A 22,991-nucleotide genomic window follows, 5' to 3' on the forward strand; every position below is an offset into this window, starting at 1 on the left:
TACACTGTTTCATCACAATCCGCCCGGTCCTCTGTGCTCAGTGGAAACTAATTAAAGTTGTCTGTTTGAAAGTTACATCTCCGGCTCCTACTCTCATGGAACCTTTTAAATGTAGGATCACGGAGAATTGCTGGTGTTTCTGCGAAGACTCTATCAATAATGAAAGGAGTTACGGGCAGTGTCAGGATTACGGAGCAGCTTTACCTCCCTATGTCATTTTATGTGATGAATGTGCACAGATGTTCTTGAATATTCTGCCCCCTGCACCTGCAGCTCAATTGGAGCTCCGAAAAGCCTGTATTACTTGATGATAATTAGGTGTTCTGTCCACAGCATTATTGTTTTGATTCACAGAGGAGAGGCCTAAAAAATAGAGAGGAGAGATCATATTCTTTAGAAAACAAATGAAGTTATATGTTTTGTTTGTTGTTGAGAGACAGGAAAGACATTGCTTTATTTATATAGCAACCGAACCCTGCAATTTTCAAGAGTCATAATAGTGAATTATTTAATATTTAATAATGAAGAGGGGGGTGGCATGGTGGTGCAGTGGTTAGCACTGTTACCTCACACCTTTGGGACCCAGGTTCGAGTCTCCGCGTGGGTCACATGTGTGTGGAGTTTGCATGTTCTCCCCATGTCGTCGTGGGGTTTCCTCCGGGTACTCCGGTTTCCCCCCTCAGTCCAAAAACATGCTGAGGCTAATTGGAGTTGCTAATTTGCCCATAGATGTGCATGTGTGAGTGAATGGTGTGTGAGTGTGCCCTGCGATGGGCTGGCCCCCCATCCTGGGTTGTTCCCTACCTCGTGCCCATTGCTTCCAGGATAGGCTCCAGACCTCCGTGACCCAGTAGGATAAGCGGTTTGGAAAATGGATGGATGGATAATGAAGAGTTCCATCCTGTGTATAGAGACATTTTTTAAGCTTATGCTGTTTGCAGGGCACACAACTGCAACGAAATGTTATCTGAACTGAATGCACACTAAATAAATACAGTAAGGTGTAATACAGTAGGAGTGCCCTAGCAGTAGTAAAGGCTCACTACATGAAGGCACATGGCAATGCACTCTTGAGAAGGAAGTGAACTGCATGGTGAGCTTGCAACATGAAATTTACACAGGTATACACACAGGAGGAGGTATATACTAGCATACTGCAGAAATCTGTTATCACTGACCTGAAGCAGATAATAGAAGCAAGAGGTTTCACGCTCTGAAGAAACGTAAAGAATGCACTACACGAAGTGTGCACTTAAGGGAAGTGAAGGAGTGCACACTTACTTTTAGGGTGATAGTCACAACAGTAATGAAAGATCCAGCAGAAGATCTATGTGTTATATTCCTTACTACATAAAAATATCTTATATCGTCTTCAGTATGATCAATTGGCTGTAGGAGCGGCTGCATGTCTTTAAGAGGAATATGCCTTTATATGCACCCCACAGCACAGTGGCTTTCAAGTGCCTGAAAATCAATACAATGTGCAACCTATATCACAAGAAAAGGGCTACGGTCTTAATAACAGTTATGTTTTAACAAAGCGGGAAACATGTCCAATGCTCACTTGCACATCATTTCACCGCAGATGTCTTTGTAAAACTAAAAGGATAAAATAATCACTGGTTATAAAATCTCAGGGATTAATATTCAGGGGAAACCTTACCTTGTGTCAGCATGAACGTACCATATAAATACAAATTAAATGGCGCTCCCTTCTTTAAAGTATTTGTGATGATTTGTCAGGGATGGAGAGACAGGTGTGAATTATTTACGCTGGATTGTTTACAGTCTGAACCCCTCTGAGCACAGATGCAGAGAGACTGCAAAGTCCTGGGCTCAGTTTTCCTGTTTGAAAGAGCTGACTCGTTTCACACAGTGGGCCTGGACTTATCGTGAAGTGGACAGTTGTTTGACCTGGTGTACGTGTGTCGGGAGCTTCCCTAAGGAAACATGGATGGGGGGGGGGGGGGGGGGTGAGGATAGACGGCCACATATAAACACACAAAACTGCCGTGTACCGCCATGTAAGCTACACATTTGCATGCCCCCTGCTGGCAACAAACAGTTACTGCACTATATATTAAATAAATGTTTTTTCTATTGAGAAGATCCTGGCACAGCACACAATAACAAACCTGCCCCCTATGAAGGGGGACCCCCTTCCCCTCCAAGTGGGGATTCCTAGGTAATAATTTGTCGGGGGACCTATAATTTCTAGCTCCGCCACTAAACATACACGCACACACACTCACATGCATGTACTGTATACATGCACATATGTAGTCATACACAGGTGCAAAAACGGCACAACACAAACCAAACATAAAGGCGTGTGCTGTGAATGTCCCCTTTTCTGCACACAGTCATAGCGAAACAAATAAATCCCCAAGTTAGTTAAAAAAGAAAAAAATCAATAGAGAAGACAAAGAGAGCTTTCAAAGCTCAGCTAGTGAGTCTTACTTACGCATATGAATTATTAAACACTTATAATTCTCATTCTCGATCCACATGTTCTTTGTACTCAAAATGACATTTTAAACCCCCCGGCGCTGATGGGAGGGTAATGAATTTTATTGATTATTGCTTTCCTGTCGCCCCGCTATTGGCTGTAAGTCCCTTGCTGGTTTTACGTCCAGTGGCTCCAGTAAGACTGGGAACTTCAAAACAAAGAGTTGGACGCGATGCAGAGAACGATCCGCTTCTACGGTAAAGCTCTCTGAACAGGAAGTAAGCCTATAGGCATGCAGCAGAATAAGGATCAGAAGTATCTATATACTGTAAAATAAATCTCACAGTTTCATTGTGTCTCATACATCCAGGAGCCTTTTCCCACTTAACCCCAACACATTTTTTGCCTTTTCAGCCTCCAGTTCCAGTGAAGTCTGACATGCCGTCTAGAATATTTTCTTATCAAGAAATCTGTTATCCGTCCGTAGCTATACTGTAACATTCTTTATACAACCTTAATCTTAATAGGATCACGTATCAGATCAAAAACATACATTTGTTCATTATAATGAACAAAATTACCACAATTACTCGACGTTGCACCAGTCACATAATATGGCTTACTTTGGAAATATTGATTTTGTTTATTATTATGAATATTGCTCAATATCTCCGTATCATCTATAAGCTCTTAAACTACCTCTTCATTTCCACCTCAAATGAAATTATCTCGTTATCCTGCCCTCATATTACTTCCCTAATTTACTCAGCCGTTATATCATTTTAATAACTCATTTGATCTTCCCTTTTAGCCGTGCCTTTTTTTCTCTCCTTGCAGATATAGCTGGAGACAACGGTTAATTAAGTCTATTAAATGGATACCTTCAGCTTTCTTAATTAAGCCTGAAACTTTTTTATGGAGATGTCCAGGCTTTCTACTTAGTCTATCGGAGATCCTTACCCTGCCAATTAACGAAACGGCTACGGTTACATAGGTATTAATCAGAGAAGCGCGTTTCTCGGGTTCAGCGCTAATGTAATGCCCTTCAAAGGATTCCCTTAATGCCGCCCGGCGCCGCTGCGCGCATCACAGGCTGTAAACCCTTAAAGTCATGCGGCGATCTGCGAAAGCAGGACACCGCTTGGATGCCTCTGATCACGGGAAAATCTAATGATTGCCTTTACGCGTTATGCGTATCATCGACAGCAACTTCGAACAAAATAAGTTTCTTTTCACGTCAGCTGAAAACCCATTCCTCCGGTATTCTCCATCTCGGACATTTCTAGGTGAACCAACCACCGGATTTTTTTTGTTTCCTCCATCTATCTTCTTTCCAGCTTCCTCCTCTCTGAAGGTGAGTTAAATGTGTGAAACAGAGAAGCAGAACAGAGATGCAGAATGATTTAACATCAGGACACGTTGCAGGTGTTTGGGGGCTGGACTTGAGGCATATTGACAGCAACACAAATTATTAATATTCTATAATGACAGCTGACTGATATATATTGTTATTAACTTCCTGTGACCTATTCTACCCTAGACAGAGACAGGACAGAGACGGAAACCTGTCATTAACCAAACATACACATCGAAGGCCAAATACACCACAGTGGCACAACCAGAATATCCCATTTTGAAGACGTCTTGAAATCCTTTCCTGCCCCGTGAAGGATGCACCCGATGGATCCTTCATGGCTGAATCTATCCCAGGATTCATTGCGCTGAGGTGAAGTAGGTGTGTCCCGGTTTGCCCTTCGAAGGATGCAGCTCCTGAATTGGAACACAGCTACATTTAATACTGACTGGAAAATAAAAGGAAAAACGAAAAACGTATTTCACCCATTTCCTTCCGGTGTCAACCGAGTCGAGAAATATTATATATATCAAAATAAATTACCGCCAAAGATAAGTGTTATATACATAGGCATTTAAACTGAGCAGTCCCCAAAGAGTTGTGGTCAACGGAAAGGAACTGTTCTGGAAAGTTCCATCCCGACCGGCCTTTTGTAAATATTTAAACAGCCATAAAAACAAACAGAATTATACACAACCTGCCACTGGATGACTTGAAAGTGATGTTTGGTTGTTCTCAGAGTTTGTGAATTGTTCTCCTCTTGTTCTTGTTCTCCAGGCACATGAAATGTGTTACAGGCGGTTACATAAGTTTCTTGGGCACAGTGTGGCCATAACAAGCACCACATTCCATTCTGAAAGGGGGAGTGGCTCCGACAACAAATGAATTATGTTTTGGGATATTTTGTGATGCTAGAATCATCCTGCTCCGCAATTATTTACGCAATGCCAGATAGCTGACATTATATAAATTCCAGGTAGGCAGGATTTTGATACCAGAAGGGTTCAATGCTAACTGCCCAAAACTGCCAACAACAGCAGAGCACAAAGTAATATCGTCCGTCACATTAGTGAATCAGGCTTTTTGAACTGTTACTTCATTACTTCAGCACAATTAGATTATTCTCATTTAAAGAGCGAATGCTACAGATCAAATGTTAAGAGTAATTAACAGTTCTCCTTCTCCATATTTTAACTGTTGAAGGTGTCTAGTATCTGTTAACACATTTTGCATTATTAAAGCCCAGCCAGCAGATATAAAAAGGCACAATTAAAAACTATGTGAAATCGGTCATTTGAGGAGGTAGAGAAACAGAAAATAACTTGCATAGATATGTACACTTTTTGCATTTGTTGGGCAGAACACAAGAAAATAGCAAAATAACATCACTACACATTTTAAATGATCATGGAGAAGGGAAGAGGAGGGTGAGGAGAAGAGTCACATGAATTAGCCCCGCCCCAGGATGGCCACACCCACAAATCTTACAGTACCAATGATAAAAGCAACGATATGAGTACCTGACCGACAGTTTTAAATGGCATGTATTTTTGAATGTGCACTGAATTATCCAACCATGCAACAAAACCAAGCCAGCAGGAAATCTAAAAATAATAATGAATGCCCCGGCTCAGATAATTTTCAAGCGTGAAAATTTTTTGCACTCTTTGTGGCCACAGCAGTTTAAAACATTGTGCAGACAGGTTACTGGAGGCCAGCCAGGACCTGGTGGATGGTGACTACTGGACAAATTTGCCCCAAATGTTTACTGACAATCCACCATACATTCAAGGGGACTGCCTCACGTGAAAGGCATCAGAACTATATAGCAAGTTATTGAAATGAATTCTGTCAACAGCAACAACAAAAACTGGAAGACAGTCTTGGAGCTCGCTGTGGAAGTCATTGCCGGATTTGTCCTTGCACAGATCTCACGAATCCTTGATGTTTCTCTCTGATCTCTGTCGGCGAATGTGGAGAGAGCCGTGATTTGCTGGTCCTCATTAGATGGAAAATAGCAGCAATGTATTTCAGGTGTAATTTTAACGGGTGCAAATAAAGGTTATCCCACATACGGCAGGTAGGCAGACTCCAGGAGATCTACATCGCTGATGAGCCTTTGAATGTCAGTGTGGGGAGGAGCTAACAGTCTCATATGTCACCCTGAAGGACTGTTGCCCCCTAAGACCCATATAGGCTCCGGTCTTGATACACTTTTGGCTTTTGCAAATAAAGCCAAACGCATATCATCCCCAAAACAACACAACAACTTAAAAACAGATATTTAATTCAGTTTACATTGCAGTTTCGTCTGCTCATTTGATGTCTAATATAAAGCAGCCTGGTAGGCATTTTTCAGGTCTAGATTCCCCTGGTGACCCTGAGTAACACTACAGTAAACACGTTATAACTTCTGTTCACAGCAATATGCAATGTACATAAGTGCTGCTATTTTAAATAGTCTGTCCACTGGCCATTGAAGCAGAGGGTGGGTTGTTTGGTGGGGGTTGTCAGACACCACGAGGGGAAGAAAATCCAAACCTCAGTGTCCCCCCGAATAATAATAATAAAAAAAACGTGACATTTGCCTTACCCTGCCCTTCGTTTCCTCTCACTGATTGCCAGCACTGGCTGCACATTCTGTTTGCTGAAAATAAAACCCAATTATGGTGGTTTTAGCATTGGGATAATTAAAAATCTAAAAATAGCCTGGGTGATGAATGTAGTGTCAGAAATTCTGAGTAGGTGGGTGGATGGGTAAGCAAGGCAGGCCAGTAATCAATATGGTGCTGTAGATATTTGAAAGAAAACTTTCCTTTTAATGAAACACACCTCTTGCATGTGTTAATTACTGATAGGTATGGTGTTAACACACCCTGACTGTACCGGATGGGTTTCTGCTCCAGGTTTGTCCCACTGAACCAATGAAACGACATCTCACATTCCGACACCTTTGCAATATGGAGTTTTGCGGTGGAATGGGAACCTCCGATGGTTTGAGGTTCCCCAGGGCAGGGGTGGCATTGTGAACCCTCCAAACGTCACTTTGGGGCCCTCCACTCCCCCAGTGCAGTGACGTGGTCCCTTCAGGGTCCTCATGCAAATGTATGGCTCGAGTGGTGGACGTCTGTGGGGCACAACAATCCGAGCTATCGACCATCAAAGCCTTTTCAAATGTCCTGTGAGAGTAAAGAATCAAACAGGATCATGTGACACAGGGATGGAGCACAGTGTAGCAGGATCTGGGAATCCATTTTGGAATTTACATGGCTGGACCAGCACATTGGGACAAGAAGCAGAGAGACAGAGAAACAGTGTGAAGATGTGTGTTGGGAGAAGAGATAAACGCTCAGGACAGGTGTCAGGTTGTGCTGGCGTTTACAGCTTAACAAGGGATGGATGGAGTGAGTGGATGCAAACAGCTCCTGTCACCACATGGTCCCTCCAGAGACTGAGCCAGACTTGTCTCAGAATTGCACACAATGAAGGAGAGCGACCCTCAAACTGGTGTAATCACAACGGATGGATAATAAACACAGATCCAGCTACCTCAGCAACTGTATCCATGAAAATGCTTAGACAAGTCAATGAGCAAGGCCCAGGAAATAAACATATTAACAAACCATGCCAATATTTCTCCAAATCTAAATGAAAGTACAGTTGCAGTACCTATTTCAAACACAGGGGTCACTACACTCAAGAACGCAACATCTGTCATTTCAGCAACTGTTGTGTGTCTGTACTCATTTTCCAGCCTCATAAATATGCCTCCCTAGCTCTGGTTCAGAATCAGGAGCCCAGGACTATCAATAGAACATGAATATGGATGGGTTTTGATCTGAATCCCGTATCCAGTTCGATAAGTGCATATTCATGCTCTTCCTCAACATGGCACTTTGCAGCTGAGCGTCTAAAGAGCGCTTCTGAAAGCCAATCTGACTCCTTGATAAAACCTCTCTTTGCACTCCAGACATATGCTAATGCTAATCTGCTTTTTCTTAAGAAACATTCCTGCCTCATTTTTTCCCCCATGTGTTTATATTCTTTGGTTTTCAGCAGAGGGTTAAAAATCTGTAAATTTGTTCATGTTTACATGAGTTATAAAAGGAAGCATCCAAATGGATTGTGATGGGTGAGGCTTATTGGGCTTCATCGTTTTTGGACCTGTTTCTGTGGATGTTCCCGTACCCATACTCAGGTCTGAAAAACGCAGATACGGAGCGTCGCTATCGCTAATCAGATGCTATACACACCTCACAGAAAATGATCCGTGTCACATTCTGCATGGCCCACGTTTTTTTTTTTCCACTCCAAAACCATTTTGTCCTGGTAAACCGGCTCTGGTAAAGGTGAATTCATCACATGGGCAGCTCTCTCCGCAACGCTTCTCCGAATCGTACATCCTACCCTCGCAGCAATAAGGAATTTGATGGGCCCCTTCAACAAAAACATGGCAGCCTCCAAGTAATCTGCTCTTCCTCCTTGGCTCAATTCCTCAATTTCTATTCCAGGTTATTACACCGTATGAGTCGACTAGAGGTAGGGAGATGGCATGTCTCCATGGCAATGTGTCACCAGTCCCTGTCCAGGGACACCTTGGTTAATGATCACCAGCTGGCTCTAATGAGAGTTATAAACCTGTTAAGAGTAAAGAGGACCAGCTGGGTGGATTCTGAGGCATCTAAGATGTATCTCTGCTAGTAGGATGCAGTGCACTTCATCTTGTTGTTGTTTCTATTTTAGTTCTCTGCATTGCTTTATGTTTAGGGTGTTTTTTTTTTGCTAGCTGAGGCTGTAAACTAGCTTGACTTTCAAGGGGATCATCACCCCATTTGCTCTTTTCCCGTTTTTCTTAACGGAGTCTGTCCTGTCGCGCTCCTCTGTTCTGCCCATGTGGCAGATCTCCACCACAAAATCTGCCACTAGTGAAAACCTGTGTCCATATCGCAGCTCCCACAACTACCCATGATGCATCAGGGCACAGTATTAGTGTGGGGGTTTTGGAAAAAAAAAAAAAACTAACAAGGAAGCATTTCATGGGTTTAGATATAAATCTGGCATCATGGCTTCCAGCCCTTGAGTGTAAAAGCGTGCCACTCTTACAGATCTTATTTCAAAATTACATAGTGAGGCATCCCATAGGATTCCTCGATCCTGGCCTGCCTTTCGCCAGTTAATGCACCGTGTCCATATGTGTCCTGTCATGGGATTGGGGTGCTGGGGGGGGGTACAAACTTTTGTTGTTTTTTCGGATTCCGGAGACATGGAGAGGCACGGGCCATTTAATGAGCAGAGAAGGGAGAAACACCAGTGAGGAAAGGAAGGTATTCGGGGGGGAGGGGGGGGGGTGTAAGGCACACCCACATTTCTCAGGTGTCATGGGGCGTATGGGGTTCGTTCATTATGCCGTGACATTATGCCGAATTAATAGGCGATCCTTCCACCTCTGGGGTTTAGCCAAAGCGCCTACGGGTTTTTCATTAGCCTAGTGCCTGCTGTACCGTGGCGTCCAATCACTTAGCTACCTGTCACCCGCGCGCATGTCACCTGCAGAACCGCTCGCTAATTTGCCCCCGTGCCGCAAGTCAGCGGGCGGACGGGGCTGAGCTCTAAATATATCTCACATGTGTGCGTATATATATATCGCAGACCTGGCTATACTGCGGGCATATTATTAGACAGACCCCGATAAATGGCGGGCGAGATAAGGCAGGGGATTAGCCATGTATTTGAAGTCTAATTTATGGCAAGAGGAACATCTGAAGTGAAATGTTATGATAAGGAGATGAGTGAGGCAAGGCCGCTCGTTTAAAATTTAAGATGACGATAAGGAAAGCACTTCCCTCCCATCGTTACCATGTCTGTTTCACACAAGGTTACCTCTTCTTCCCTGGGAGCAGATTAGCTGTCTGTAACTGAGCCTTCATTAACAAACACCCCGCTCCCAGAATGCACTGCTCTTGGAGAACGAGGGGCAGACCGAGAGATGATCTGGGCACATGGCGGGGGCGTTCCCAATAAGGGGCTTTAATGCATCGTGACACTAGGGATGAGTTGTCTCGTGTCTATGACAGGTTGGGGGAAAAGTGTGTTTTGGCTCATGATGTTTCGCTAAATGCTGAAAAGTGAATTTGTTATTTTTGTGGGTTTCTATGTTTTGCTCTTAAGATTCTTCTAATAATTGGATCCTCAGTAACACCACTGACACACAGTAATGGGTGGCACCTAGCCACAGGTGGGGTGGAGTATAGCCAAAGCTGCCCCCCCCCCCCAACTCCAACATAACTACTGTAATGCAGACGGCACCATAATCTAGTCACTGGCCCAATGGCAGATCTATAAAACTTTACATTGGAAAGCAAAAAGGTGGCAAGAGGTGTTGGCAGGGTGGCATGGAGGGCAGCATGTGGGAAAACACATACAGAAATACAAATGTACTTCTATAGGCAAATGTACTCGAAAAATGATCCACAAATACATTTTTTCAATACTTATATTGACATAATGTTACAGTTTTTCTCGATTGCTTTGGAGCATTTCTCACATGGCAATTACAGTAGTATTTGCAAAAATGTGTAAGTGTAATCCCCACACCTGCACAGCAGAACATCATTTCTCATTGCTTTACAGAAATATCCAAATATTTTAGTACGTACATGCCAATGGTTTGGTACAATTTTCATCATTTGGTACAATTCTCAGTTGCTGTAGTCTACTTGGTCAATATAGATTATGTAGTTTCCCATTGTAATAATTTTACACCCAAAACAATATCAGCATATAATCATCGTGTTAGCCACTCAAAACAGTTAACCAAGCTTTCAAAATGATTTAAAAATGTATTCTATAAATTGCAGTGATCACCCTTGTTGTATGTATGGTTCCCACAGTACATGTTTTGTTGTAATTTTGTTGTTCCTGCATTGCCATTTTATTGTTTTTTTACATGTGATGTTTTGGTTTGCTATCGCACCGTGTTTTGAGATCTGAAGAAGTTACACACACATGTGAGAGCTTTCTCTTGCCAGTGAGCTTTACATACTGTAGTGAGGAACCTTGCAATGAAACTCCTGTTTTTGACATGAATAAAGATTTTCTTGGTTGCTTTCTTCATAAAACATACTTAACATTCTCAAGACTATAAAAGCATTTCCCAAAATGGTTCATGCATATAGCACAACACCATGGTTTAGCTGCAAAAGCCTGTAACTTTACCCAAAACAATTAACTCGTGTCTGAAAAGCAAATAATTCCACCAGTTAATTAGGTAGTGCCACCAAAATGTGCAATCAGCATTGTTTTAACAATAGGAGTCAAAATGCTTAGATTTTATTGTTTTTTACTATGTGATGTTTTGGTTTGTATTGTACTGTGTTTTGAGATCTGAGGAAGTTACATACACATGTGGTCAGTATGTCAGTGTAATCATGCTCCTGAGCTCCACAATTCTGAATGATAGTTAGTTATCATTTTCTCATTGTCACTGACTGATCATGTTTCTTTAGCAAAGTGTTACTGATTTAAATCAAAGAGACCAGTTTCAACATGTTCACTGTATGCATATGTAACTTCTTCAAATCTCAAGACACAGTACAATAGTAAACAAAAAATTTATACAGCACTGTGTAACACAAGAACAACAAAATGAAAACATTTTCTTGGTTAACTGTTTTGCATGTGGCAGCTCACATGATGATCACACACGTTTATAGTTTTGGGTGTAAAATTATCACAACTACTATCTAATCTATATGAACCAAGTAAATGAAAGCAAATGAAAATTATGCCGAATGATGACAATTGTAAAACTATTTGCATTATTTATGAACTAAAACATTTGGAAATTTGTGTGAAGCAATGAGAAATGATGACATTATCGAGTTGGGATTACACTGATTTTGCAAATGTTAAATGTTATTTGAGAATTGCTCCAAAGCAATCAAGAAAATCTATAGTGTTTGTTCACTAAAGAAAAACGACTGGTCAGTGACAATGAGAAAGGGGGAACCGACACATTCAGTATTGTGGAGCTGAGGAGCAGACCTACACTGACGAAATGACAATATATCTAAGCATTTTGACTCTCATGGTTAAAATGATAGAGTACTTATTGTGTTTTTCGTTTTGGTGCTGCTGACTAATTCATTGGTGGAATTATTTGCTTTTCAGACATGAGTTAATTGTTGTGGGTAAGCTGGGTAAGGCTCCTGCAGCTAAACCATAGTGCTTTGCTCTATCCATGAATTGTTTTGAGAAATGCTCTCACAGTCTTGTGAACGTTACGTATGCTTCATGAAATGTGCCAAAGCAGTCAAGAAAAACTGTATTTACTAAACGACAACAGGAACAACAGATCAGTGTTCGTGCAAAAAACTGCAGCTCTCACTGGCTCTGCCCGACCCATCTGGTCATGTCTGACCACATTTTTTCTAAAGAAAGCTTACGGAGATGGTTGTTGGGCTGCGCAGCAGAACCTTTCACAAACATATCTGTGCTAAGTGCTTTTGCACGCCGGTTCTCAATGCCATGGTTGTATGGTGCAGGTGATGTCATACAAGTTTCCAAGCTGAAAAACTGCACTCACACCCTACAGTCCCCACTGGCAACCCACTGCTTAAACATTATGGATTCAAAATACCAGGGTTTTGCAGCTCTTTTTGTGTTTACTAAAACGAAAGCAAGCTCATTAAATCTAAAATGCTCCCAGAAATCGTGTTTTTGTTTAGCGAGCGACTTTAACCTAACTTTGGCTAACATTACAGTAACTGACTGTAATCGTGGAATCCATTAGCATACAAGCCATACATTGCTAATTTAACATAACTTTGACTTAATTTCGTGTGTTTGCTTAAACTTAAAGAGGTGAAACTCGGACTTCCTTTTACTTTCCTTCCTTTTATGACGCAACGCAGCTCCGTGGCTCCTCTCCTCCGCACCACAGGCTCGCGCAGTCAGCTGTCTGCGCAGTGCGCCTTTTAGCGCAGTGCTGTAGCTAAGTTTGCAATTACAGTTAGATTTCTTTCCATGTCCTATTTCAGTGATTTGAGCAGCTTATGGAAGTAGGGGCGATTGCATTGTTATGATTACAGTTTTAGCAACTGAAAAGTTTGGGTGGGGCAGCTGGGTGGGGGGGGGGGGTGGGAAACACATACAGTAGAGAGAGCAGCTGCTCCCTCTTGCCCCCCATTTGATCTGTCCTTGCACTGGCCTCTCTGTGGTCAGTGAAGAAGGGCCATCATAACAACTTCCCCCTGGTGGCCAACCCAAGGACCTGCAGCTGCCACGGCCTCTTTAGTTTAGCTTCTTGCTAGATAGCTACCCGCTCCTCATTGTAGGATACTCCCTTACTTATGGGCCAATACCATCAACCCTCATCCCAGATGTAAATTGAATGCAAAACAATTCAGCTAAATTCACTTTCCTGGGTATTATTTTCACATTCACATCTTATTGTTCCCAATTGTCAGCTGCTTTGTCTGTGATACTCTGTGACAGCCGTGACAACCTAAAGCTCATGATGTGGCCTCGTTTCTAAACAGGAGGTTTCCTGGCTAGCATGGCCATCATCCAAGGTAGGCGGGCCTCCAATCCACTGCACAGCAGTAGGTATCTCTCTCCGAAAGGCATACGGTGGTGAGTGGCTAAGGATGTGGATGAAAACTCAGGGCCCAGGGTTCGAGTCCCCTGAAGAGCCCATTTGAAGGACCATGAGCCGAGGCATATAACTTGATTCCGCTAAGATCACTAAACATTTCTGATGGAAATGTCAGGTAAATATCTGTAAAACACACACACACACACACACACACACGCACACACACACACACACACACACACACACACACACACACACACACATATATATATATATATATATATATATATATATATATGTGCAAAGAAATATGTAAGCTATGTGAAATACCAGGAAGATGACAAAAAGGATAGAAGACTGTTGGAGAGACTCATTGAGGCTGAGTTACCTGTAGAGGGCAACGGTGAGCTTTGGGAGCAAAGCCGGGGGCTTCCTGTGGATCCGAGCCGCCACTCGTCTGTAGCAGGCGAAGGCAGAACTGGTGAAGCTGGTGAGTGAGTCACGGGGTCAAGCCGTAAGAGCCACCTGCAGAGCAAACGAACGGGTGTGAGGCTGTTTTAGTGTCGTCACAGTGAGGGAGCCAACCTCCAGATTTGCTCCTCTGGATTTACTGCGCCCTGGCCTCAGGGGGGCAGTGATTACCCACTGCACCGTATTTGTATGCTTTCGGGGGTGATGAGGGGGGTTTCAGGAACGGTGAGTAGGAGGTCATGAAAAAAGGTATAAGGGTTCAGTGAGAGCATTTTATGACTTACAATTTTATTCACACTGCATTTTTAAATCTCAAAAAGACATCGTGAAATGTTAACTCAAAGAATGGGGCGCTTGGAAGGACATGGCTCAAACCAGGCCTGATTTCAGCCTGATCTAAATTAAGTCTTTGTGAGGCTGTTAAATTCTGAAGTGCATTTTTTTCAAATTGCTGAACTATTCTGTCCAATTAGATGCCTAATTGCTACCTGTCAGTGGGGGTCCCAAATTGGGCTCCCTGAAGGACGTCTTCTTAAGTCGCTCTAATCAGTCTTGCAGACTTGCCGTATTTGCATGTGTGTGTTGATACTGGATGAGTTTTCCGATTGCCTTAGTTGTTATGATGCACAACTCCATCTTGAATGAATTTCCTGGCATTCTGTGTAGCTTCTCAAGCTACAGATAAACATACATGACATCAGCTATAGTCTGTTTTCAAGGGGCAGATTTAGCTCAGCCAATCGTCATTCTGTGAAATGCTTATATACTCTCATACTTTCATGACATGCTTGTCTTTTCAATTCCTGCAGCCACCTACTCCCAACTGTCCACTGCAGATGGCTTGTTGTTCTGATTGGGGGGGGGGGGGGGAGGGGTGTTAACTACAGCTTATGACTCTTACTGGAAGCTCCAGCACCCCCTACAGGTAGAGGTATGTACCCTCCTCACAGTTGGACATATGAGGAGGACATATGATCATCAGGGTGACGCCAAGCAGCATGCACACAGAATTATCAACAAATCAATATCTGTGAGGTTCTAATAAGTTAACCTTCCTTCTAACCGTGAGGCAATGAGGCATGTGTGAGACTGAGAGACATTGCATATACATGTAAAGAGATCAATATGACATTCAGGAAGCTGCAACAAGACAGATTTACTGAATGTATTGGGGGAGTGTAGCTGGCAACAAATTCTGGAACAATTCTGACGTATTAAAAATGTACTAAAAGTAGCAATGCATGATAAACAAGATCAGATTTTTGTGGGTGTAATTCTACTTCAAGTAGAACAATAGATGCATCACAAGACAAAAATCAGCAGGGGGAAGAAGATAACGCAGGGGATCGGGGAACAGAGTAGAAGTAACACACAGTAAGGAGGAAAATGAAAACCAACGTGACCTTTGGCGGTGAGGATAATGTCAGCTGATTGGAAGGGATGCGAACATGGCATTTAAGGCAAAAAAAGAAACCCAAACGCATTTCACACCGCTGAATTGAGGATGTGTGCCTGCCTGCTGGCTGCCACGCTAAAGCCGAAGACAACATCCCTCTCTCCTGCCACAATGTCCTCATCATCTGCCTCATGAGGAAACAAATCTCAATTTGCCTATCAACGGTAAAATGTATGACATAATCCATACAGTCCAAAAGCTCAGCATGGACTGGTGTCCCCTTAAGGTCAGGCTTTATTGCATCGGAAGCAGCAGGGGATGCTTTGATCAAGGCTGTGGGTTTATAATAATAATAATTATGACATTTTCTTGATCCCTGTGGGGAAATTCTCTTTTTACCTACCCCATCTAGCTCTCCATGACGCACATGCAGGTGAGAGCAAGCTTAGCAATGAAGGGCAGCCTCCTGCGGAGACACCCATGGAGTTGGGCGTTAAGGGCTTTGTTCAGGGGTCCAGAGACATGTGACTATTCTGCTGAAGATGGGTTCATACCAGCAACCCTCTGATCACAAGCACAGAGGCTTAGCCTGCTAAGCCACACATTCATAACCCAAACATCATTTCTCTATTCAGCATCTGGGATGACGTCATGCCTCCGATTTTCTTCCAGGGTGACATCACTCCACCAATCGGCATCCAGACATCATGGACGGCATTAGCTGATTGATCCAGGGAGAAAAGGGCCAGCAGCATTCTAGGCTCTCTGCCTTCAGCCTCAGGAGGTCAGGTGACGAAGAGCTTGTCAAATTTGGAGTGGCTAAAAATCAGGGATAAAAAGGAAGAAAGTGGCAAAGCGAGTCTGCTTCAAATTAATCGGTGTTTAAACATCCCAGGAGGCCCATCGGTCTCCATTACCATAACCCACGATTCATTACAAGCACGGAGACATCTCAAGCACCCCAAAATTTATTAAGAACAAACGGACGACCGAACCGCTCCGCACTGATTTAAAATTTGTTTCTATGCTATTTCAGTCCATGATTTTGGCTTCCTTATCTACTGTAAATATCACCTTAACTCTGCTTTCCTTTCAGGACAGTAGCAGCTACTGGCCCTAACAACCTTTAATCAGCCTGAACGGCCTGATTTGCCTAATTCAAACTTGCACATTCAAAGCCGTTACTTGACCTTCAAGCAGATTTCTAAGGGCCTCATCTAAACGTCTGAATTCCATCACAAGCTGCACTATATAAAAGCATCTTATTACTCTCTATGTGTTTATATTGATATTTTATTCATCTTGAAGAGACTAAGCACATGGAAGCTTTCATAATAGCAAAGGCTGGGAGAATTTACTGAATTGCATTTCACTGGAAGGAGGCACATCTCTGCATGTAAATCGACATTTTAATCCCACGTTACTCTTCATTTTTGGCATGAGGATTGTGCAAATGGTAGATTTACATGCAAGGAATGACAGCATTTTTTCTACACTCAAAATTCTACTGGACTCAACAAAGAGAGAAAAAAGCTATAAAATAAGTATAACCCCAAAGATGTGTCCTCTCCCATTCGCAACAGACCATTACGTGAAAAGAGTTTGGTAACCATGGTAACAAATACAAATATATTTCTCAGAAACAAAAGTACAAAATACCAATAAACTCACTGAAATAAGGCATGACGAAAAAGGTGGGAAAACTCACTAATGGTTGTTTTCATAATTAGCACGGCATAAAAGTATAACACTATTTAATTAAATATTCAAAAATTAAATATCAGTTATATATCTGATTCCAATATGTACACTGGCTTAAATTATATAAACATAACATAACATAACATAACATAACATAACATAACATATAACATATAACACATAACATATAACATATAACATAACATAACACATAACATAACATAACATAACATATAACATAATATAACATATAACATAACATAACATATAACATATAACATATAACATAACATAACATATAACATATAACATAACATAAAATAACATATAATACAACATATAACATAACATAACATAAAATATAACATATAACAACACATAACATAACATATAATATAACATAACACATAACACATAACATATAACATAACATATAATATAACATATAACATAACATATAATATAACATAACATATAACATAACACATAACATAACATATAATATAACATATAATATAACATATAACATAACACATAACACAATGTAACATAACATAAAATAACATATAATATAACATAAAATAACATATAACATAACAAAACATAACATAACATAAAATAACATATAACATAACATAACATAACATAACATAACATAACATAACATAAGTATTCCCTTTTTCTTATGTACAATAAATCATCATGTGACTGCAACTGAATACAAGCCTGGAAATAATTGTATTCTGTTAGAGTACAACTTGCTAATTAGGCCATGTTATAATATTAGTACTTATTAAAGATTTTTTCAGTCAACCTCCAGGTACAGATTTTAAACATGTGGAAAAATAACATTCTTTAATTAGCTCCCCAGACAAACAGATATTAAAACATCCTTCATCTATTTGGCCGATCAATGTTTTTTTTTTTTTTTTTTTTTTGGTGGGGGGAGGGATGTACAATAAATCCCAGCAAAACAAACAACAATTTCCTTTGTCTGCTTTTCGCAGCCACATTTTGACCAAGATGTAATACAGTTCCTGTATAATGGGAGTACTTCTGATACCAAATTTAATTGCTCCAAATTAAGTCTAGAAATTCTGTGATAATTAATGCAATCAGCAGCCCAGGATTACAGAGTCTGTGCAGAGAGAAGAGGAATTAAGCAGTGCATAAATTTGCTATTAAGAGAAAAGGTCACAAGACGATATTAATGTCGAGTTGATTAGAACAAGGACTTCCTGCCCAGAGAATCAATACATGCCCTCCTCCGCAGCATCCAGTCTTCAGGAGAAGACTTTCACCCTGGGGGTCCCTCGGCCCATGTGTCACAGGCATGTCAGAACCGCGGGCCTTGTCTTGCCGGCAGTGGGATCTTTGCCGATTCTGATCTGACGGTCTTTACAGATCAGTTGACTGTGCCGCGGCGAGAAGCAGAAGGCAAGGCTGCCCCTGAGACAGACCGTCTGGGCTATGTGAGTGGACAGAGAGCCAAGGCAATTTCGGATCCGTTACCGTGGCACCCAGCTCCACCCACCAAATGGTACCTTTGGAGGAGCTGATGGTGTCAAGCAGCACAATCGCGATTCTTCACCTCTCCGTGTGCTCAGTGCTATTACATTTTATAATTACTGACTGTCGGTTAGACGGCAGCCTTGATGTGTGACACAGGCCTGTAGTCCCATAACCAGAAATAAGTTTCAGGGCTGGGGGGGGATGAGTCCCCCTCAGCTGATTTTGACAACCAAGCAAATTTTAAGGGGGGTCTTGTAATTTTAGTAACTGCCATGAAACCCATTATTACTACATGGCTACATGCCTGGTTTGTCATCGTATCTTATTTTTCCGATGTGCCCTGATCGTACTGAAATGTCATGGAGGGCAACTGGAAAATGATTTTTTAGTGACATTTTCCTCCCTGTAATATGATGTAAATTATGACATCTGTGGATATCAATCATCGTGATGCACCGTCGAGCTTCTGTCATGTCCTTCCATGTCTGTACTTGGGATTTAACATCACAAATAGTGTGATATATATGCATGACTTCTGAACAAAGGTCAGATATCTGATTGGATGTCTGGGGGTTGGGGGCCCCTGTGTAAACCGGCTCAGTGGAATGTGAGGTAATGAAGCCGGGTGGTCCTCTCCTGGCTCTGTAATTCCTTTATGCTCTTCAGGTTCTCCCTCCTGACTATATAGGCTGCCGCAGCCCAGCCAGAGATGTGACCCAGATATTTCTTTAGTTTTTAGCCCAGGTGTCCATCTGATTTAGCTGCTCTCACTTGGGGCTAACAGGCCAAGACTGGCCTTCTATCTGCACTCAGAAAACCCACGATGGCTGTCAGACGCAGGCGGTGAACCAGGGTGAACTTGCCATGGCCTCGGCCGCGGCACAGGCATCCCAACGCAAACGCTGCCAAGAAACAGAAAACGGCTAATCAGGCGTAGATAAGTTACCTTTTTCGTGTTAACTATGACTGAGAGTCAGGTAAGAAAATAAACGTACATTACCAGTCAGACATCTGCACGCACCTGCTTTTAACGCATTTGTCTATATTTTAGCTACATTATTCACCTGACAGTAAAAGGTCTCAAGAGATTGAAGTAATACGTATCAAATATGGCTACGAACTAGAAAAGTGTTCAACATCTCAGAATTTTCTCAAATTTTAGATTGTTTAAAACAGCCTCCTTGGGCTTCGATGACAGCATTGCAGACTGTTGTTCTTTCCATCAGCTTCCATTTGCAGCCACCTGGGATGCTTCTCTAACAGTCCTGAAGGAGTTTCCACAAGTCCTGAGCACAGGTTGTCTACCTTGTGCTCTTAATCGTCATCCCAAAGCAGCTCTATAGGGTTTAAGTTGGGTGATTATGGGGGCCAGGTAACGTGTTCTAGCACCGTCGCATTCCTTGTTCAGTATAGAACTTACACAACCTCAAGGTTTGCTTAGGGTTGTTTTTTAGTTGAAAAACAAGTTATTTTCATTAGGTGTGTCCAGAACTTGACTGGTACTGTAAATGCTTCCAGTGTCACGTATGTAATTTGTAAGACTGTCATTAGAAATATACAAATGGTTTGTCCTCAGGATAAAGAATTCTGCAGCTCTCCTCAATCCAGAACATTCCCAGATGAATAACATGTAAAAACACATTTTACTGGTAATTATCATCATCCGCCTTTTCTACTTTCACCTTTAATGCATGCATTAATAAATGTTTTAAAATACGGAAATGTAGTAAAATGAGCATGCCTAATGTGGTTCCCTTATCAAAGCCTGCGGTTTATAATACTATAAAATATATCACATTTTCCACACTCTGGACAGCAGAGATCTTGAGTCAGTTCAGGTCTTCACCAGGTCACTCAATAACTGATGGGAAAATACATCAAGTCACAGCTAATTACCAGGAGGAATGGCAGGGTACCAAACAGTGTTATGTTCCTGTAGATGCATGCATTTCCTGTTCTGTGGATTGCAACTCGGAATAGCCAAGGAAGCAAGAATGTGAAAGGGTTTTTGAAATTCTCTGACATTTTATTTCAGGTGAACTCTGTGGCCTTGATGGTCTAACTGGCATTAAGATGTTCTTTAACTCTGCCTCAAAGCTTGACCCTCTGGACTGGGAGTCAGAGAAGCTTTGAGCTTCAAGGTCCTGAACGTGGTGTGGTTTTCCCAGACCCATGTGACCTCTTAGAGTGCAGCCTCCTGCCAAACTCCCTATTGTTCCTCACCTACCTTTGCTTTCACATTTGTGAATTTTTACCTCTGCATAAATTACAACCCAATACTGATTCAAACCACCTAAACTACAGCTTGTTTCATTCCCTATCCATTCTACAGATACCCACAAGTGGGGTCATCATGGAGCCAACACTCTACACTATGTACTTTCTATTACTTTCCGATATTTCTATGTTTTAAGGAAATGGGAATATTTCTTAGTCATGTACCAATGATTCAGTCATGTCTTTATGTGTGAACCCTTTGGACAGTATCTATGAGTGCTCTGTGACTTCAGTTGGGCGTTTGTCTCTAAGATTTTACAGATGGCTTTAAGATTTACTAATACTGTGGCGTTTCATTCTCATTTTAAGAAATATTGGTGAAATATCCATCCATCCATCCATCCATCTTCCAAATGCTTAATCAGTACAGCATCAAGTGGGGCCTGGAGCCTATCCCAGGCAGCATAAGGCACAAGTTAAGACCACCATGGACTGGATCCCAGTCAATGCTGAGTACACACACACACACACACACACACACACACACACACACAGACACACACACTCACACACTATGGGTCATTTAGTGACACCAGTTCAAATAACTGCGTGTTTTTGCACTACAGGTGAGCCTGGGGAAACCCATACAACATGCAACATGAACATGCAAACTCCCCTCACCAAAAAACAGGGGTGCGATTCGAACCCCCCGGGGGCGAGAGGCAGCAATATCACTCAGCAGGCCCTCAGTGTAAAATACAATGGGTTTAACTAAGGTTGAAATAGTCAGTTATGTTCTTACACTAAAATATGTGGACAATGATCCATGTATGAACCCATAAACCATGGGAGTAACACTGTATAAGGAGGGGAACACAGCACTCATATGCAGCTATTTCTTTGTGAAACTGACAATCAGAGACCCATTAGCAAAGTGTTCTCCAAAGTAAGAAAGAAAAAACCACAAAGATTAAAAAACAACATACTGAGCAGGTGGGGGGAGGGGGGCAGACTTACCTGCATTGTAGCTGAAAGGAGCACTTTGTCCCCATAAATCCAGATTAAGTAAAATGTCAGGGTGATTGCTGTTACCGCGAGTGTACGCTTTAAGCCGTAAGCCTGTCAGGGGCTCCGGCCAAGGCTAATGACCTCGTTTGTGCGTGTTTTTATCCGAAAGTGCTTAAAGGCATCGTCTCCCGAGCAACGCAAGGAAAAAAAACTGTAGAACAAGATGTCAGAGTGAAGTGGAGAGCGGAGAGGAGAAGCCCTGGCAGTGGGGGAGGCCTGGGATTAGCATTCGGGGGGAATTTTCCGAGAGGTAGCAGGTTGCACACTTCTTGCGTCACGCTCAAAGTTCATATCCATAGTTTATGTACAACTTACCTGTTTGCTTTTTTAACATTTGAATTTGACTATCATCATTTTTTCCCCCAGGCCGAAACAACCATCCACATCACTATCTGTGGTCTTCGTGTCAGTCAAACTAAGCAAGCAACACAGGAATGGACCTCATTGATTCTGCAGTTCAAAATAGCATTTCTGGCCGTTCGGTGTGAGGAAGGCCAAATCGGGCCAATATCCAGTTCTGGGCTCGATTAGAATTCCTACCTCATAATTTATGGCTGTGCTCATATCCCTCTGCCAGTCTAAGTTTCAAACTAACCTGACGCCGTGTATTGCAATGTTTCCCAACTGCTTTCACACAAAACCCCAGCTGTATCTCTGCGGCTGCCTCAGAGTTCGGAGTTTGTCGATAAGTCTTCAGTAATTTTTTTTTATTCCGGAAAGCTTGTTCCAGTATGGGTGATAGCATAGCGGTTGCAGACTTTCAAGTCTCTTTGATGTAAAAATAAACACAAAGACCCTCACAGAATGCAAATGGTTTGTTAGTAGAGATGTACATATTTGACATATCAAATTTTAAAAAGTAAACAAAAGTTTGCAAAATCTGGCAGCTGAGCAGTTCCTTAATGTCAGCAGCACTGTTTTCCCCAGTGAGTGTTTACTGTGATTTTACTGCTCCCTTCAGCCAGACTACTCAGCCAACTGACTTTCCTTACAGATATTTTAAAGACATGAAACCCACAGGATGAATGTCATTCAGAGCCATCGATCTTGGAGACATCTTTTTGGATGAGTATTTTTTCTCTCGAAAATGTTATGTTGGGATTTATGGGCGCTGGGGGAAAATTCATTTTTTTCCCAGAAAGAAAAGGACAAGGTTTAAGAGTTATTACCTTTTCGGAATTAAGATTATTTTTCCATAGCACCAATCTCAGGTTGACTTTCTCATGGG

At 42.0% G+C, this 22,991-nt stretch overlaps 1 long non-coding RNA gene across 3 annotated transcripts; it reads right to left on the reverse strand.

Annotated features, from left to right (window-relative positions):
- LOC125704326 (uncharacterized) lies at positions 1–22,203 on the reverse strand. Of its 3 annotated transcripts, XR_007381099.1 has the most exons (5): positions 21,713–21,967; positions 15,669–16,084; positions 13,787–13,923; positions 805–4,219; positions 1–363 (listed from the first exon to the last, which is right to left on the reverse strand). It is a non-coding gene; the product is annotated as an uncharacterized LOC125704326 (long non-coding RNA). The 3 variants fall into 3 exon arrangements; XR_007381098.1 differs by lacking the exon at positions 21,713–21,967 and adding an exon at positions 22,079–22,203 and having other exon boundaries at positions 1–4,219; XR_007381097.1 differs by having other exon boundaries at positions 1–4,219.
- Positions 22,204–22,991: the final 788 nt, after the last annotated feature.

The sequence above is a fragment of the Brienomyrus brachyistius genome, chromosome 1 (genome assembly GCF_023856365.1).
Source record: "Brienomyrus brachyistius isolate T26 chromosome 1, BBRACH_0.4, whole genome shotgun sequence".
Lineage (NCBI taxonomy): Eukaryota > Metazoa > Chordata > Actinopteri > Osteoglossiformes > Mormyridae > Brienomyrus > Brienomyrus brachyistius.